Consider the following 15695-nt stretch of genomic DNA (forward strand, 5'->3'; position numbering starts at 1 on the left):
TCTTTGCCTATCTTAACCATCCCTGTCCATTATCTGCTCTTTTCTGCTGTCCTCTGGAAGATGACTTCTGAACACTTTACCCTGCAGGCTCTCTTACCTTCTGACTTCTGGCTGAATTTAGCCCTTTGGGGGAGCTGGTAGAAGATGGGAGATCAGGAGGAGATATCCTTCTGCTCTCCTCCCTGATTCTACACAGATTTATTAACGTGTGTTCTTCTACAATTATAACATCTTTTGGTTGGCCAAGCTCTCAACACTTTGCTTTCTTGTCACTTGGGTCCTGGAATTCCTGCTGGTGCTGACCCTTGGGTGCTGCAACATTCCATGTTGGTTCCTTTAACCTTCTCCCACCTCTGTAAATAGTCCCTTATTTAAAACTATCACAAAACTCCCAGCTTGGTGTGCCAGCCATTTCCAGCTAGGACTCTGTATGATGATACTTTCCAAAGGTGCTAGCTAGCCTAATTATTTTGTCAAAACTACTTGAGAGGCTCCTGACTAAATTCTAGGCTCTAGAATAGGTAAGTGGATACACACTTGAATAGGAGAGTATGTAGTAAGTAGAGATATAAAAAAACATTTTAGAAGATAAAAATATATAGCTCTCTATGATCCATGAAAGAAAAAATGGATTAGACTTCATTAAAATTAAAAACTTCTGCTCTGTAAAAGATACTGTTAAGAAAATGAGAAAACAAGCCACAGACTGGGAGAAAATATTTGAAAAAACAATATCTGATAAAAGACTGCTATCCACAACACACAAAAGAACTCTTAAAACTCAACATAAGAAAACAGCCTAATTTAAAAATGAGCAAAAGATCTCAACAGGCACTTCACCAGAGAAGATACACAGATGCTAAATAAGCATATGAAAAGACACTCAGCATCATATGTCATTAGTGAATGGAAAATTAAAATAATGAAATACCACTACACATTTATTTGAATGGCCAAAATCCATTCCAAGTGGAGTAACAGAAAAATCTCATTCATTGCTCATAAGAATGCAAAATAGGGCTTCCCTGGTGGCGCAGTGGTTGAGAGTCTGCCTGCCGATGCAGGGTACACGGGTTCGTGCCCCGGTCCGGGAAGATCCCACGTACCGTGGAGCGGCTGGGCCCGTGAGCCATGGCCGCTGAGTCTGCCTTCCGGAGCCTGTGCTCCGCAACGGGAGAGGCCCGCATACCGCAAAAAAAAAAAAAAAAAGAATGCAAAATAGTACAGCCATTTTGGAAGACAGTTTGGCAGTTTCTTACAAGCTAAAGATAGTCTTATACAATTTAGCAATCACACCGCTAGGTATTTACCCAAATGAGTTGAAAAGCTATGTCTGCACAAAAACTTGCGCACAAATGCTTATAGCAGCTTTATTCATACTTTACAAAATTTGGATGCAACTAAGATGTCTTTCAAAAGATTAATGGATAACTAGCATATACACAGTGGAATATTATTCAGCCATAAAAAGAAAAGAGCTATCAAGACATGGAGGAAAAGGTATGTATTAATCTTAACCACATATTGCTGAATGAAAGAAGACAATCTGAAAACTGGCTGTATGATTCCAACTATATGATGCTCTGGAAAAGGCAAAACTATGAAGATATTAAAAAGATGAGTGGTTGTCAAAGGTTAGGGAGAAGGAGGGAGAGATGAATAGGTGAAGCACAGGACGTTTTCAGGTTAATTAAACTATTGAGTATAGGGGGCTTCCCTGGCGGCACAGTGGTTGAGAGTCCGCCTGCCGATGCAGGGGACACGGGTTCGTGCCCCGGTCCGGGAAGATCCCACATGCCAAGGAGTGGCTGGGCCCGTGAGCCGTGGCCGCTGAGCCTGCGCGTCCGGAGCCTGTGCTCCGCAACGGGAGAGGCCACAACAGTGAGAGACCCGCCTACCGCAAAAACAAACAAACAAACAAAAACTATTGAGTATAATACTGTAATGGTGGAAACACGCATTATGCATTTGTCAAACCTATAGAGCTCTATCATACAAAGAGTGAACCCTAAGTATAGATTTTAGATAATAATAAGGTGTCAATATTGGTTCATCAATTTTTGTTTGTTTTGTTTTGTTTTTTTGCGGTTCGCAGGCCTCTCACTGTTGTGGCCTCTCCCGTTGCGGAGCACAGGCTCCTGACGCGCAGGCTCAGCGGCCATGGCTCACGGGCCCAGCTGCTCTGCGGCATGTGGGATCTTCCCGGACCGGGGCACGAACCCGTGTGCCCGGCATCGGCAGGCGGACTCTCAACCACTGTGCCATCAGGGAAGCCCGGTTGATCAATTTTAACAAATGTACCCGCTAATCTGTTAACAACAGGGAAAACTGTGAGATAAGGAGAGAAAGGGTATATGGGAACTCAGTGCAACTTTGCTGTAAACTTAAAACTCTCCTAAAAAATAAAGTCTATTAAAAAAACAGTTCTCAATTTTTTGAAGCTTATAATACATCCAGAAAGAAAGAATCATGCAAAAGATGATAGTATAAAGTAATAATGGTTATATACAGACATATATGAAATACTTTAGTAAAATAAGAGAGTAACAAAATCGGGAAAAGCTACAAAATGGAAAATACTTGAAGGATTAGTAGTACTTCATCCTGTTGAATTATTGAATGAATAAATTTATTGAGAATTTCTCATTCTTACGAACTATTCTTAGATGTTTAAGAATTTTTTTTTAATTTAGTCTTCAAACAAGCCTGTGAGGAAGGGGTCATGTGCTTTTTATGTAGGAGGAATCTAAAGTTCCCAAGGTCACATGACTTGCCCAAGGTGAATGAATGAACATAAATTTGAACACTGGTCTTCTGACCCCCAAAGCTACCTATAGGAAGAAAGACCAAGAAAGAAATGAGACTGAATGAGAACCTGGTTCAGACACCAGGTCTTTTGACAAAGATGTTATTTTAATTAATGAGTAAAAATCAAAATGTCCTCTGTTGTGTATAAGTAAGTACAGTGATTTTTTGTGTGTGTGATTCTAATGAACAACGCCATGAAAGGTAATTTTATTTTCTTTTTTGATGGCATATTTCCCTTTAATGGCCAGGTTTAAAGGAAAAATAAGAGATGTAAATATCATATATTAAAGGTAAATGTGTTCATTGTCCAAATCCAGGAGAAAAAGAAGAAGGAAAAAAACTATGTCTCAGGTTCCATGACAAGATATTGAAATTAAGCATAAGAAAGTTCTTCCCTGTAGATAAACAGATAAACTGTGGTGTAAGTTAAACCTCTGACAATATTGTGCTTAAAAGGGTTAAACTCTAGGAAAGCTCCCCATTCCCTATATTTACCTTTTTAACATAGCTTCAGCTACATGATAAGACATTAGTTCTGAAGTCTTCTTTTGACACCTAAAATCTCCCCTGTACTCCTATAATACTTCATTATAATTGCCTGTTCATTTGCCCTTAGTCTTCCCTAGGTTTCAGAAGGGTAGAGACAGTTTTATTCACTAGTTTCTCTAATGCCTAACCCAAACCCTATTAGATAATACGTACTTAAATTTGTAAATACAAATAAATGAACAAACACACAAAGAAGGTAGCTAGTATTTTGCATTTGCAGAAAAAAACTTTTCAGTCACCCTTCCTTGCTTGATACATGAGTTTTTGTAAACTTACAGTGATTTTGTTAAAACACACACACACACAGAATACTTGTAAATTCTGTGGGGAGGAGTAGAAACTACATACTGTCAATGAAAATTTTCTCAAACAAAAGAGTAATAATATTTTCAACAATCTGTATAAATCTAGGAACAGTACAAAAGAGAAAATATTTAAACACTGCAAAATTCTCCATCTCCCATGTATTAATAATTGGTCTTTCATCCCTTTCTATCTAAGCTCAGCAGACATATGCTCTACATACTTCATCTATGGCTAAAATGTCTCATAAGCTTCTTGAGTCTTGCTTCTCTATTAGTTTTATCTATCCTCATTTGTTTGTTTTGCTTCTTATCATTAAATAATAAAGAAAATACCCATCACAGTGACCCACCTCTGCTCTTTATTTCCTGTATCACACCTCAGTAACACCTGTCACCAGAGTGTCTAGGTTAAGTCCTTGAACTCTTTTTGAGTTTTTTCTTTCTCTCTTCTTTTTGTTCCTATATGCCTCATATGGAATGTACAGGGATAGTTTCTATGTATGTATCAATTAATTTTGTGATCCTCTGTAATTAACAGAGAAGATGACTAATAATGGCTAAATAAACAGAATTTTTTTTCACAAGAAATCCAGGAGATGACTGCTGCTGGCATTGGGCCAGAGACTGAATGATACCAGGAAATCCTGTGATCATTTGGAATGTTCCTTATGTTGGTTATCTCATGGTCTCAAAATGGCTACTAGAGATCCAGACATCATGTCTAGGCTCATCATGTTTGGGAACCACATAGGTTCCCTAAAGTAATTCTTTTGCTTAGAAACAAAACTGGATGATTATGTGTATATGTGATAATATAAAGCAATAGGCCTCCAATGAGCTTGAATGATAGGAGTATCAGTTAGGTCTTTGGTTGAAAGCAAGATAAAATAATTGGCTAACCTATGAAAGAGGAATTTATAAAAGGATGAGTGTGTTGGAGTAAGGGACTGAGAATGGGTAGCAGGCCGGGAGTCCAGGTTTAGAAATAGGCAAGAAAATTGGGAACCACGATGGGATGAAAAGCAGGAGGGAAAATGTACAGCAACCTTCTTAGTATTCCTACACCCTAATCAGGAGACCACTACTCTGCTCTCACCAAGACCTCTGCAGGGAATTACCTTCAAACCTCTCTCTTCCTAGCTAGGTAGTTCTGGCTAGAGGAAACTCTTGCAGTTGTAGTCAGCTGGAACTGGAAAACTGAGGGCTAGCCAGGCATCTCTCTCTTTATCTCAGAGCTTCTCCAAGTAGACTAGATTGAGTTTCCTTACAGCATGGTATCCTTAGAAAAGTAAGCCGACTGACACGGCAGCTCAGGGCTCCAACAAAAGTGTTCCAGCTACCAAGGCAGAAGCTACAACATCTTCTACAACCTAGCCTCAGAAGTCACACGTTACTCCTGCCACATTATTTTGGTTACAAGGAGTCACAAGCCTGCTCAGATTCAAGTGAAGAGTAATTACACTTCATCTCTTAAAAGGGGAAGTGGCAAGGTCCCAGATGATTTGGGGGAAGAATAGAGATATTGTGACAGCCATTTTGGGGAAAGAAAATATGCCACATGTAGGACAATAGCATGTCATTGCATTCCATGTAACATCATTTGCAAAATTCCTCCACGGAGTGGCTATGCAGATTCACAAGTTGTCATTGCTTTAAAAAAGAAAGTCATGATTCTCCTGTTCTGATTATTTTAATACAAGAAATAGATAACCACTTTGGGAAACATTTTTGTGGGGTGTTTACAAGGCATGTTCAATTTATTGGCATACTACCTCATAGTTCAAAAGATTAATAATGATTTTTTTTCCTTTGTGAAAGTCATGGAATAGTACTAGCAAAGAAGAGAGACAAGAAAAGATATTTGTGGATATTTGCTAAGGGTTTATTATAATATGACAGCAGAGTGGTACAGAGGGTAATGACTTTGGAGCCAGAAGGATCCGAATTCTAATCAAATTTCTACCACTTATTAAGTGACCCTGAGAATAGTAATTACTTTTTCTAAGCTATAGTTTTTCATCGGTTAAAAAAAAGTACTGCTACTACTAATACTGCTGCTGCTACTTCCTGCCTCACAGAATTGCTATATGGATTAGACGTAATGGAGTTAAAGTGACTGACACTTAATAGGTACATAAGAAATTGGAGGGACAGCTACCATTAAACCACCTAAGAGAAAGTGGAAAAAAAATCAATGCTTTCAAATACTAAAGTGATTGGTAATGATAGGCCAAACAGTCAATATGATTGAATGGTGTTTATTTTTCATCCATTTCTTTTGCTATGTATGATACAGATCTTGTTGTGATTAAAGTAGGATTAAGCTAATTCTTAGCTCCAAACTGAAATGACTTTTAAAAATTGAATGGCCTGAAAAGATATCCTTGTACTGAGGTTTGTGTACCTGCTTCAGGCCGAGCCAGAAATACACGAAAAGAAATGCCTTTTCAGTGTCTGGAAACCTAAAATGCAGTCATGTGGAAATGAACCTTTCTTTAGTTTCAGTGGTAGAAACTTGGGATATTGACTCAATAGCCAAAGTGACCCACCTTCCAAATCCTTTCTTTAGCTTTGATGTATAAACAATGCATCCTTTTGCAATTATAATCACTGTTTGCTTTTTTGGCTCTGAAGACTGATTCACAGGAGGTCAGTGTCTTCACAATCATAACTCAGAATTAATCAGGCTTCTTGATTCAAATCTAGCCCTACCACTCACTGACTGTGAGGCCTGGCTAAGTTTCCTACCTTCCCTGTGTCTCAGTTTGCTCATCTGTAAAATGAGAATATTGATGGTTGTGATAAAAACTAAACGAGATAATCAGCATCGCGCCCACGTAACCCAATAAATATTAATACACAGTAGCTGCTGCTACTATGAAGGGCTTACCATGCATTTCTGCCACAGAAAGCTTCCTTTAATATGAGAATGCATTATAAAATGCTCTATCCTATCAGAAATATCAGATCATTTCTAGCTAGCTATTGCAAAGAGAAATGAAATGAGATTTCTTGCATGGAGTGAACTAAGTTATGGATTATATTCTTTATATTCTCGCCTCACTGTAGATTATTAAGTTCAATAGTGTCAGCCTTTCAAGCAATGGAAGGCTTATTTATTGCCTCTCTTTTTCTGTGAATATGGAACTACAAATGGGTCCAAGGTAAAAGGAGGAAAAATACCTGTGAAAACGGAGCAGGAGTAGAAGGAAAAGACTTAGTATGAGAGAAAGGAAAGGAAAAGAAAGGAAAACGGCTTGAACATATCTGTACATCAAGAATTTCACTGTGGGGCTTCCCTGGTGGCGCAATGGTTGAGAGTCCGCCTGCCGATGCAGGGGACACGGGTTCGTGCCCCTGTCCGGGAAGATCCCACATGCCGCGGGGCGGCGGCTGGGCCCGTGAGCCATGGCCACTGAGCCTGCGCGTCCGGAGCCTGTGCTCCGCAACAACAGTGAGAGGTCCGTGTACCGCAAAAAAAAAAAAAAAAAAATTTCACTGTGTGGGTGGAGTTTTTCTTTTCTTCTTTTTTTTGGGCCCACCACAGGAGTCCATAGAAATTCAGGCTTAGTCCCAAGCTGAGTCATCTACCAAAGAGCCCATCTGGAAAGAAGTCTGTTTCGTTTTGGCTAATCTAACGGAAATAAACTTCAAGTCTCTTGCTTCTGAGTGGAAGCAATTATTGCTGTTCCATTTTCATGAAGATCGTGACCACTGGAAATTTTGTGTTGTCAGCATGCAAACCAACTATTAATTTCAAATGTCTCAACTTTTATACTTTAAATATGTTTATCCTGGTGTATCTAGCATGTATACCATTTTTTTTAATTCTCCATATTCAGATCTCTACTTTAGTCTTTCTAAATGTATTACCATAGAAGAAAAACATCAGAAAAGCACACGTAAGACTTCTCTATATAGTCCTAGAAAAACCAAGTTTTCCATTAATTTTCAAATAAAAGAAAGAAAAAATCCTTATTGGTTTGTCTCTAGTGGGATAAAAAAAATTAAAGTTGCATCATAATATGAAGGAGCAGAGAAAATATAACCAAGCATGGCTACATGGCAAAATGAAAATGTAAGAGTCCTTGTCAAAAATTATTAAGAATTTCAAGACACTGAGAGCAGACCATTGAACCAAATGTAGGGTCTTCTGAGCAGGGCCCTATGTGACTGCACAGGTTGTGTATCCGTGAAGCCAACCCTGAATGTAACTCTTTTATGTTGTCTAAAAATAAATCTATTCTTCTTCAAAAACCTTCATACTCAGTTTAAGGAAGAAAAAAATGAACTTTTAGTGCCATCTGGTGTGAATTTTGCTCTGATTTAATAATCTATTTTTAGATCTTCCTCTGTCTAGAAAAAAGAGCATATTTTCTTAGTTTCTCTTCCACTTCTTCTTCCCTTGGCTACTCTCTAAGAATTTTTGGAGTGTACCATGGGGAAGGGTTTCATTGTCGAGGGAAGGATTGAGGTCTCTGGCTCAGTGTCTCCTGGCCCTTCTGTTTGCTGGTTCATATCTCTTGCCTACCCGGGGGGAACTTGACATTGGAGGTTAACTTAGGATGTGACATACTAGCCATATGTTCGTAGAGGCACAGTTATTATTGGATTTTAAACACGATAGGGCTCAAAATTAATTTTTTCTTCCACTCTTTGAGAGCATGGGAGAAAGACCCAATTAACCAAAGACAAAATAAGAGGTTTGTACGTTTGCTCTACATGTAAGCTAGGACACATGAAATTTATGACCTAGTCATGTATGATAGTTTTTCTAAGATTTTCTTTTAAAATGTACAAGTAAATATTAATTTATGTTTGGAGTGAGTTTCGTATCTTTTTCTAAAAAAAAAAAAATCAAACCACAAAACCCCCACTTTTATATAAAATCACAAATTCGACTGCCTGTTTAAAAGAACCCTGCAGTAAAATCAGTAAAGTTTTTTTTTTTTTTTGTTTTGTTTTTTTTTTTTTATGGATACAGTTAACCCATTGTTTCCTCTTGCTTCTCTGTGTTTGGATGGATTGCTTAGAAAACATATAAATGTACCCAGTGGGTAAGCATTTATACTTCATGAGGCTGATTTTTGTTTATTTGTATTTTAAATCTTTCCCTTTATTGATTCTTTCCTACCTTCACTTAAAAGAGTCAAGACTCTTTTATCTTAAAACAAAATAAAAACAAAAATAGTGTCTGGTCCAGTATATGTCCCTGGCACCTGGTGCCACCATAAGCATAAGCCACCCACTCTAATTAAGTCATAGGTGACTCATTGCAGGGACTGTTTAGTGAAAAATGACATCAAAACAGGGCTGAGAGGAGACCTTTCTGATCCATTGGGCAATTCACTAAACCATCCTACTTGTGTGATCTTTCTTGGAGGTGAATCTGTCCATGTAGTTGTCAAGGCTCCCTTGATCTCTGATCAAAGGACAAAAATGGTGCTGTTTCAAGGGCAAAGGCTATATAACTAGAATGTTTTTATCATAACTCTTCACATTAAGCAAAGAAGCAAAATGATAATTATGCTTAAAGATAGCAACAAATACCATACCTTTTTTATTTATTTTTTTTTTGTGGCCATGCCACCCGACATGCAAGATCTTGTTTCCCCAACCAGGAGTTGAACCCATGCCCCCTGCAGTGGAAGCGAGGAGTCTTAACCACTGGACCACCAGGGAAGTCTCTATACCTTTTCTAAAATAAAACGCTGGCACAAAAATTAGGAACTGTGAAATTATTTTAATTTTTTTTCAAAAGTGCAATTAAATATAGTGAGAATTATTGTGCTTCATCCTAATATTATTTTGTATTTTTTGTATTTTCCAATTTTTCCTGAAAAATGAAGAAAATATTGGAATGAAGAATGCTGAAATACTAAATGAAGAAATTACTCGTTGGGGAATGCATGTTTTCTGACAGAAGGCACAGAATTGTGCTTTAATATTTTAGACGTGATTCTCATATAATGTAAAAAGCTTGTAAGTTTGTCTCTGGGGAGTTGTAGAGGCGTAGTTGTCATACAAACAGGCATGTCATTACTAGGTTCTGTTTTTTAATAATTTGGTTTCAATAATTCTATTGTTTTCCCGAAGATAACCCTCTTTTTAAGCACAGAGAGTATGTCAGCATACTTTTTCAGATATGTATTAGCTATTGTATTTGGCAATATAACTTTTAAATTGATTTCAAATGTGCAAATTCATAATTTATTTCAAAATTATTACTCTTGGAAGTTTTCTGCCCCGGTTTCATTCAACTTTTGATCTTTTCCGCCATCTAGTGATCAACTTTATAAACTTCCCTCCGATTGTATATACAAAGAGCTGTTAAAAAAAAAAGTAAAAGAACTAGAAAGCATGTTCTATTTCTCCACAGGATTTATAGTCTAGCCAGGAGACATAAGCTGCAGGCATGGAAAATATGGAAAATCACTTTTCAAAGAATATAAAAGAATTATCAACAGTGGGAAAAAGCTATATGTGTACCAGGGAAGCAGTAGTGATTTTGTATATTACGTTTGATATTTTTATTTGAAGTAAAGGGTTAGAAAGCTAACTTATCCATTTTCCCTAAGTCAGTTGTACATGGCACTTGATTAATAGAGTGGAAATTTTTAAAAATCATAAATCCTTCTTGTCCAGACTACATAGAAGAGTTCACCTGGGCGGCTGGTAGTGCTGCTTCCTGCTCATTTATTCCTCAGTACTCTGCTGAAATGACCCTGGCCCACCAGCAGTGACTTTGTCAATAAATACAATAACCATTTTTAGTCCTTATTTTCCTGGGCTCCTTTGCTGCATTTGACACGCTCTTGTATGCTTTCCCCTCCTCCCATGACTTCAATCCTCTGGTCCCTTCTGGTTCTCTGTCCATCCCTCCTCTTCCATGGGTTCCTCTTCCTCTGCCTACTCTTTTTTTTTTTTTTTTTTTTTTTGCGGTACGCGGGCCTCTCAGTGTTGTGGCCTCTCCCGTTGTGGAGCACAGGTTCCGGACGCGCAGGCCCAGCGGCCATGGCTCACGGGACCAGCCGCTCCGCGGCATGTGGGATCTTCCCGGACCGGGGCACGAACCCGTGTCCCCTGCATCAGCAGGCGGACTCTCAACCACTGCGCCACCAGGGAAGCCCTCTGCCTACTCTTTAAGTGCTATTGGTTGTCCTAGTCCCTTGGGCCTCTATAACAAAACACCATAGACTAGGAGGGTTATATACACAACAGTAATTTATCTTTCACAGTTCTGGAAGTGGGAAGTCTAGATTTAGTGTCTGGTGAGAACCTTCTTCTTAGTTCCTTTAAGGTCCTCTTTTTTGCTGTAACCTCACATGGCAGAAGGCGCAAAGGGTCTCTCTGGGGTCTCTTTTATAAGAACACTAAATCACATTCATGAAGGCTCTGCCCTTACAACCTAAGCACATCCCAAAGGCCCCACCTCTTAATATCATCACCGTGGGGATTACTTTTCGATGTAGGAATTTGGCGGGGGGAGGGGGACACAAACATTCAGTCTGCAGCATTGGTATTACCCAAGGTGGTATACTTGGCTCACTAATGGTCACACGATGTCATCCACATGTATGTTTTTATCCTTCACTCGTATTTTGATGAACTTTAAGTCTAACGTGTTAGGGATTGATTCTCCAGAGATCTACTCTTGCACATCTAGTGACCTGTTGAACACTTGGATGTTCCCTGGGGAACTAAAGTTCCACACTTTCAACCTGAAAGTGAATTTTAGTCCTGATAAAGAAGTGAATGGGTCTGCAAGAGAAGGGATAAGGTACAGCAACCTTTTGCCAGAGTCATCAGTGCTGGTAACAAATAGAAACGTAGTGAGGGCACTGATTGCTGCCAATGCTTATCACTAGGGAGGAAACAAACACACAAGAGAAAACAGTGATGTTTACTCGCAGAAGCACTTTGCTGGCTATTAACATCATAAACTGTCACATAAGAATGAATAACTCCATTTAGAATTTAGTAATCTGAAAACGGAAGGCTGGCAGAAAGCATTCCTGTTCCTTGGATGAATGATGTTGCTTTTAAATACTCTTTGCTTCTTGTTCTCGGTGCTGTGTCAATGGACTCTTGGATTTACTGTAGATTGCCTAAAGTCAGGTCACACTCTAAAGGAAGATTTTCAGATGTTTAAGACCATTAGCATCAAACGGAGGGTTTGTACCTGACACAATGAGAAGTAATGAAAAGAGAGTACTGAAAATGGAAATGTGAGGGAGAAGAAAAAAGCACCCATTGACAGCATATGAAATCAGATAATCATTCAATTACTTCTTTCCAGGGATCTTTAAAATCGATTCTCAAAGACTGAGTAAATTATTTTCCTTACACTGTGAACATTTTATTCTTTCTCAACTGTGCAGAGGGGAAAAAAAAATATTTTCACTTTCTTTTGTCCATTCTTGAGAAAAAAATTGCAAAACAGACACATGGGAAATAATCATTGTACGTACTTACGTACTTTTTAACTTATACAAATAAATATTCACATGTTATTTGTAAGGCCAACTGGCCGAGGCAAGGGGACACAATCAGATTCACAGGTTGCATCAGACCGAAACTCTCCGGACCACCCAGTTCCAGAAACTGACCTGGAGACATTCGGGACCACCCAGTTCCAGAAACTGACCTGGGGACTTTGCACCCGGCCCAGCCTTCCCGCCTTTCGAGGGGCGGGACTAACGGTCCCCCAGGATACATGAAAAGACCACCAAATAAGGAATACCCTGCGCCCTCCCAGATTCACCACACCCCTTTCCCTTATTCCCCTATAAAATCTTGCCCAACCCCCTCGCCCAGGTGCAACTTCTCTGGCCCCTTTCTCTTGGACCAGTGAACCTCGCCCGGGAGCGCTCTCTAATAAAGCTCACTTGAAGCTTTCCTCTGTTTCGCGGTGCCGCTTGTTAAGATCCGACCTTACATTTGGTGCTGAAACCCGGGAGGGGTACCAAGCCGCGCGGGTTACCGCACGGGCCGCTCCTCGCCTCCCCCAGGAGACAACCAGGGGACCTCTACTCATCCACCGGATCCGGCAGAAAGCGGGGTAAGTCCCCCTCGTTCCCTCCGACCCCCAGAGTCCCTGCCCACCGGACTCCCTGTCCTTAATCGCGGCCGCGTCAGAGACTCCTCCGTCCTCTCTCCGGGCCTCGGGCAACTGTGGAGACGTCCCAATCGCCTGACCGCCCTCCGACCTGCCGTGAATTGGAGACTGAGACCAGGGACGCCTCTCTCCCTCTCCATTCACTCAGGGACAGAGTGGGGGTCATGGGAACCTCACAATCGAAACCAGATCCGAAGACGCCCCTGGGGTGTCTCTTAGCCAATTTTACAGCCCTCGCTATTTTCCTGAAGGGACTTTCGATTTTAACATCCTCCGTGATCTAGATAATTACTGCCGCAGGACGGGCAAATGGTCTGAGGTCCCCTATGTCCAGGTTTTTTGGTATTTGCGCTCCCTCCCCTCCCTTTGCGTCAATCGTTCTACCTCTCAAATCCTCCTTGCCAAACAAACATCTCCATCCAAAACCTCAATCCCCTTGGATTCCTCCCCACTAACCGACCCTCCCGAATCTCTTACCACTCCCCCCTTCAGAAGTCCCCTCCAACCTCCACCCTACCGTGAAGAGGTCCCTCCTCCTCCCGAACCCGCTCCGGCCCCTCCCACCGCTCCCCCGCCTCCCTCAACGGTTTCTCCACCCACGCCCCTTGCTTACACGCCCTCACGACTCCCAAGATCCAAATCTCCTCTGCCCTCTGAGGGAGGTAGCGGGAGCGGAAGGATTAGTCCTATCTTCTACTCTGACCCCCGACGAGAGGGAAAGAATTCAAACTGCTGCCCGAAACCTTGCAGATCAGGTTCACCGTACCGACAACTCCATGCCTGTCGGAGGGACTGCCGTACCTGGCACCGATCCAGGCTGGACTTACCAGGATGGCCAAGATGGCCGCCGTAAACGCGACTTCATGATCCAATGCCGCCTGGCTGGCATGCAGGCCGCCGCTCATAAGGTAGTCAATTTTGAAAAACTAAAAGAGATAACCCAAGAACCTAACGAAAATCCAGCTATCTTTCTCAATCGCCTTACAGAGGCCTTAACTCTCTACACCCGGCTGGATCCCGACACCCCAGCAGGGGCAACGGTCCTAGCCACCCATTTTATTACCCAATAAGCCCCGGACATCCGAAAGAAATTAAAACGGGCAGAAGACGGCCCTCAAACCCCTATTCGAGATCTGGTAAAGATGGCCTTTAAAGTCTACAATGGCCGTGAGGATTTGGCAGAATCCAGCCGACAGGCTCGGATGCACCAGAAGGTGGCCCTCCAAACCCAAGCTCTTGTAGCCGCCCTAAGGCCGGCCATCTCCCATGGATCACAGCAGCCACGGGGTCCGCAAAATGCAACCCCGCCGGGGGCCTGCTTCAAATGCGGAAAAGAAGGCCACTGGGCTCGCCAATGTCCCAATCCCCGACCTCCTTCTAAGCCTTGTCCCAGCTGCGGGCTAACGGGCCACTGGAAGAGTGACTGCCCTACGACTGGCCCTCCCTCAGCGTCTCCACGCGGGGGCAGGCCGACCCAACAGCATTACCACTCGAACTGCTGGGATTGGCTGACGACTGACGGCGCCCGGACTCGAAGACCCCCATCACCCTCGCCAAGCCCAGGGTAACGCTACAGGTAGCGGGTAAGTCCATCTCATTTCTGGTGGACACGGGGGCTACCTATTCGGTCCTCCCTACTTATTCCGGGCCAGTTTCTCCTTCCCAGATCTCGGTCATGGGTATTGATGGCAAACCATCCTTCCCACTCCAGACCGCTCCACTCCCGTGTCATATCGAAAGACTCCCTTTTACTCATTCCTTCTTACTCATACCATCCTGCCCAGTTCCCTTGCTAGGCCGAGATGTCCTTTTCCACTTAGGGGCCTCCCTCCAGCTGGTTAGACTTGACCCTAAGGTCCCCTCCTCCCAACTCCTGCTTCCTCTTCTCGGCCTGTCTCTAGAACCCTCCCCCTCCTATCCCCCTCTTCCAATCACACCGAACCCAATCAATCCCCAAGTCCGGAATACTTCTAAGCACATAATAGCAACACACCATTCCCCCGTGCTCATCCGCCTAAAGGACCCCTCCAAATTTCCATCAAGGCCCCAATTTCCCATCTCTGAGACTCACCTTACGGGCCTACAACCTATTGTCACCAGACTCCTAAACCAGGGACTCCTTATCCCCACTGACTTTCCCTGCAACACCCCCATCCTGCCTGTCCGCAAGGCCTCTGGGGATTATCGCCTGGTCCAGGACCTCCGACTAATCAATGAGGCCATAATTCCTCTCCACCCAGTAGTCTGGATCCCTAACTTTGCTCTCCTCGCTAAACCCTTATATCTAGCCGCTAAAGAAACCCCTCAAGTACCTCTCACCTCTCCTTCCGCCGTTTGACAGGCCTTTCTCAGCCTCCGTAACGCTCTGATATCTTCTCCCCTTTCTCTGCCCAACCCAAACCAACCTTTTCACCTTTTTGTGGATGAACGGGCCGGAATAGCCACGGGACTCCTTGCCTAGCCTGTAGGGCCTTCCTACCGCCCCGTGGCTTACCTCTCCAAACAGCTAGACCCAACCATTCGGGGATGGCAACCATGCCTTCGGGCCCTAGCAGCGGCAGCCGAACTGACCAAACAAACACTCAAACTGACTCTGGCCCACCCACTAACCGTGTTTTCCTCCCACCGGCTGGTCGACCTCCTAGGCCACAAGTCTCTCTCCCTCCTGGTTCCCTCCCGCATCCAGGAGTTCCACCTACTGTTCTTTGAAAACCCTGCTATCTCCCTCGACCTCTCCCCCCGCCTAAACCCGGCCTCCCTCTTGCCTATCTCCGATACCGGGACCTCCCCTTCCCACTCCTGACCCCAAGTCGTAGAGGCCCTCAGCCCGCCGAGAGAGGGTCTCTTTGACACCCCTCTTTCAAACCCGGACCGCACCCTCTTCGTAGCATGCTTGCTCCCTGTTTTCTTAGGTT

Source organism: Tursiops truncatus, chromosome 6, assembly GCF_011762595.2.
Source record: "Tursiops truncatus isolate mTurTru1 chromosome 6, mTurTru1.mat.Y, whole genome shotgun sequence".
NCBI lineage: Eukaryota > Metazoa > Chordata > Mammalia > Artiodactyla > Delphinidae > Tursiops > Tursiops truncatus.